At 26.5% G+C, this 4,831-nt stretch overlaps 1 pseudogene; it reads right to left on the reverse strand.

Annotated features, from left to right (window-relative positions):
* Positions 1 to 1,120: 1,120 nt before the first annotated feature.
* LOC135929209 (5S ribosomal RNA) lies at positions 1,121 to 1,233 on the reverse strand (annotated as a pseudogene).
* Positions 1,234 to 4,831: the final 3,598 nt, after the last annotated feature.

The raw sequence follows: 4,831 nt of genomic DNA on the forward strand, positions 1-4,831 counted from the left end.
ATTAAAAAAGAATTCTTTCCAAAAACTGGAGATATAATATTCACAAAATCTAAATTATATATCTTTTCTTTAGTAACCATTTACATTCTGAATATTGCAACACTTTTTAAAAAATAATATTAAAATGAATAGAAATATACTAAACACAATTTATGATCTTGACCTTATCCTCCTTCGTCATTTGATTGGGGAAGGAAAAGAAGGATAATTTTTGTACCAAAATTTACTATTGAAATGTTTAACAAAAATATATATATTAGTAAAAAAAAAATTTTTTTAAATATTTATAATTAATTTATTGTATATTAATAAAATAGGAACACCAATGCGTGCTATACTAGGAGGGAAAAAGGAGTGTTTCGAAGAAACCTTGTATTTCCTTTTTAGGATTTCAAATTGGATTTTTTGTTTAAGAGATAGGGACTCGTTTTTGACCCCGATCCTTAATGATACTTTCTTCTACCTAATTGATATAAGAACTTTAGAGATTGTGGTCCGGGGTTTCCCAGAACGTTAAAAATTAGGGGAATAAATATAAAAGAATTATGGAAGGATCCATATTTATTAAACTATGATTTCTGGAGTTTCAAAAGGTCGGTATTTAGCCGGAAAGGAGGTAACACACGAGACATCCCAGGCTAGTCTTTTGTCGCCCTACCAAAACGTCTATGACATGCAGTCGTGCCGCTTACCGCCCGCATTTAGGAGACCTAACGGAAAGTATTGGGGAAATCGGCCGAAAACAATGCTTTGCCGATTAACCTATTAGGGTTGTCGTGCTTCAGAAAACGGCCACTTTAATTTTGAAAAATAAAAAAAATTCACATTCTTCATTATAATTGAAAAATCTGATTTAAATGAACTCTCAAGTCAGTCATAAATGTCAATTATCACTAAATAAGAATTCATTTTATTTATTTTTAATTTTTATAGCTAATAATGACTATTTAAAATATTTAATTTTAAAATATATGACCCGGGTATTTTTTTGGTCAGGTCCTGCTATTTAAAAAAAGATTTCAGGGTCGGGTATTTAAAAAAATTAAAATACGGTATGGCCCCTGCAGGTATCTGATAAAAATTATCAACTAAAATGATTATTAAATATTTGGAAGAAAAAAGAATACGACACTTGGGATTCCCAGGCGGTGACCCATCCAAGTACTAACTAGGCTCAACGTTGCTTAACTTCGGTGTTGGAACCGGTGCTTTCAACGTGATATGGTCGTAATCGGAAGTTATAGTTTTAAAATCTTTATTTAGGTGGATCTAATTTTTTAATGTAAATTATTTAAGAATTACAATCTATTTTAATAGCAATTAATTTTGGGGAAAACAAAATTTATTATCTTAAATAAACAAAATATGTTACATTTATACCTTTATTTATTTATTTTTTAAAATATTTTTATTTAACAAGTAAAAATAAATTACGCCATCTAGCAGATTAAATAATGTTATATTTATGTGAAATAAACAAATTAAAAATTATAGTACAAAATAATTAGAAAATCTGAAAGATATCTTCTATTTACTCCTAATAAATCATCTATTTTTTGAGAGTTTAATTATAGTTTTTATAAAATAATTTTTTTATATAAATGTTTATCTTAAAAAGGACTATAATTTTGTATTTAAAATTATTCTATAAATATCCAATATATTTTCTAAAGGGAATGCATTAATTATAATAAAAACATTAAAAATAATTATTAAATATTAATTTTTGTATCTAAAAATGTTTTTTTTACTTCATATTTAAAAATCATTACCATTTTCATCTGGATATTCATTGTTTCTTTCTTTTTAATTGTATAAATTATATTTTGTTTTTAATATGAGATTTTCGTGGTTATTAATTCATATACACCTTGATATACAGTAATAATTAATATAATATAAAATTATTACCCTTATCAAATATTTTATTGATCAAATAAGGGCCTATCCAGGGGTTCAACATTTTCCCCCCTTTCCTATCTGACCTTTTATGGTTCCAAGCAAGAACCTTTTGTCCCAAAATAGATTTAGAACCATTTGATCTTTTTCGTAACCCTTTTTTTGTTTAAGCTGGGCTATATAAATATTTTGTATAGCCAGTTCCGTTATTTTTTTAAGATGAGCCATTTTAATTTCTAACTCTTCTTTTAAACAATGATAAATTGTTATTTTTGCCATAACCTCTGGTAAGGCTAATACATCCTCAATTTTGTTTTGTAACTAAATTAATAATTAAAAATATAACATTAAAAATTATTTCTACTGTAAGAGGGCGTCGTGGTTTCTGACCATACATCAGTTCATAGGGCGAAAATCCCGTAGAAGAGTGTATGCAAGAATTGTAGGTGCCACACACCCCTACCAAAGCATCTGGCCAGTCAGTTGGGATATCCAAAACCGATTTTGCTATTCGGTTCAGGATTGTTCTGTTAACTCGCTCTACCAAACCATTTGCTTGTGAGTGGTAGGCTGAGGTTACTCTCTGGACAATCCCACAATATTTATGGAATTCTGTACAAACATTGTTACAGAATTCCCTGCCTTGATCATTTATCTGAATATTTAATAAATATATATTTTATTTTATTAAATTTAAAAAAATATATATTAATATAAAAAAATTTAGTTAAAATTGGTATTTTTATTTTATTACTTCATAGCATTGGTGGGTGTTGACAATGATGTATAAGGCTTTTACAACAGTTTTAGCTGTTTTATCCTTAATAGTTTCTTTCTTTCTTTCTTTCTTTAAATATTTTGAAAAATAGCATATGGCACATAAAATATATTTATATTTTTCCTTGGATTCTGGCATCTGGATTAAATTGATGCCAATTTGATACCAAGACTTTGGCACAACTTTAATATTGTGCAAAACATTTGAGGTTTTATCAAAACGACTGCTTGATTTTTGACAAACCTCACAGGATTTGATAAACTCTCTAACACTTTTATTGCTCCCCAACCAATAAAAGCTTAAAAAAAATAATTAAAAAAATATTGCAAATTTTAACTTTTCAGCTATTATTTGATTAGTTTTATTAATCCCCAGATGCCCTCCCATAGCTATACCTGCAACTGTAGATACACCCCCCTCATGTATTGTTTAAATTATTTTTTTTGTTCATCTCCTGTCAGTATAACTTTTCTTTCTTCTAAAATATCATTAAATTATATATATAATAATATTTGTGATGCAGAAAAAATATATATAATCAATGGCTTGAATAATAAACTGCACTTAATTTTGTCATACAATTTTAGTTGTATATATTATAATACCTAACTTTAATAAATTAATTATGCAATCATTTATAAGCCCAATATACATTATAATAAAAGTATCTAACATTTACTTTTCATCTTTATGTGATAATCTAAATTAAATTTTAGTTGTAAAATAGCATTTAATAATGCCTATATGTAAAATTTTATAAAATGTTCTTACATATATATATATATACACTTACATTTGCAGCTATAATTAATTTTAGATCAAAAAAAGATAATAATCAATGGCCTGAGCATTTTTCAATGTTAAAAAATAATATATTGCATTAAACTTATAATGGCTTATTTTAATAAATTAATTATGACATATCTAAAATTTACTTTCCCCATAGAATAATTGATTTTCTATAATCTTGAAGGCGGTTATCTTTCTAATATAGTTAGCCTTATTAACATTCACTGGAACTTTAGAACATTTTAGAAAGTCATATATATCATTATAATTTGAGCTAAAATATTTCTGAAATAAAAAATATATTGTTAAAAATTTACTCACAATGAAAAAGAATTTCAAATTAAATTGTATTATTTAGAAATATTTCTAATTTGACAGCCTCATTCAAATCTGACGTTTTAAAAGTATATTTAAATTAATAATGCGAGATTTTAAATCTATGAGATTTTGAAATATTGAATAGCCGTGAGATTTTGATGATTTAAATGGCCCCCAATGTATTTGAAGCGATAAAAATAAAAATCTCATGAAATCACTTTCACACGGTGTCAGTCGTGAGATTTTGATGGTGTGAGAATTCGAAATCTCACGGTAATCACTTTCACACGTTACACCGGGCCTGAAATTTTTTTAAAAATATATCCGGGCCGGGCCTTAAATTTTTAAATCCGGGCCGGGCCGGGCCGTAAAAAAATTTTTTTTTAAATATCCGGGCCGGGCCTAAAAAATTTAAAACTGGGCCGGGCCTAAAAAATTTAAAACCGGGCCGGGCCGTGCAAATGGTGCCTCTGCAGGTCTCTGCCTTACCTATTATTACTTTTTGTTTTTCGTTTTGATTATATGTATTCTAATTTATATTTTTAGATAATATATATAAAGTGTGTGTACAAAGATAAAAAAGGCAATAATAATAAAATATATTTTTACTTACGCTCACCATAATACTTGTTCTCTTCAATAATTATTCTGATATTTTATATCGTTATAAAATTTTTATCGATTAAGTATTTATAAATGTTATATTTATTTTATTCCTTCAATTTATAACTTTAATACATATTGTAACATAAATAAAAAAATTAGATTAAAAAATATATATGAATTTTGAAGATCAAATCACATAAATTTAAATTATTAATCAAATGTATATAATAAAATATAATAACAAATATATATTAAATTTAGCTTAATTTTGTGAATATATGAATGTATAAATAAAGTCTATATTAAAATGCGACAAAAGGAATATGAATAAAAAATTATAAAAATACCAATGAAGAACGGGGATGGTAAAATGCAAGGAAAAAAAGGATTTAGGATAGCTCTTTGGCTAGTAGACTACCATTGAAGCTGATAATTGGCTTT

Source organism: Gordionus sp. m RMFG-2023, chromosome 4, assembly GCF_954871325.1.
Source record: "Gordionus sp. m RMFG-2023 chromosome 4, tfGorSpeb1-WG-v2, whole genome shotgun sequence".
NCBI lineage: Eukaryota > Metazoa > Nematomorpha > Gordioida > Chordodea > Parachordodidae > Gordionus > Gordionus sp. m RMFG-2023.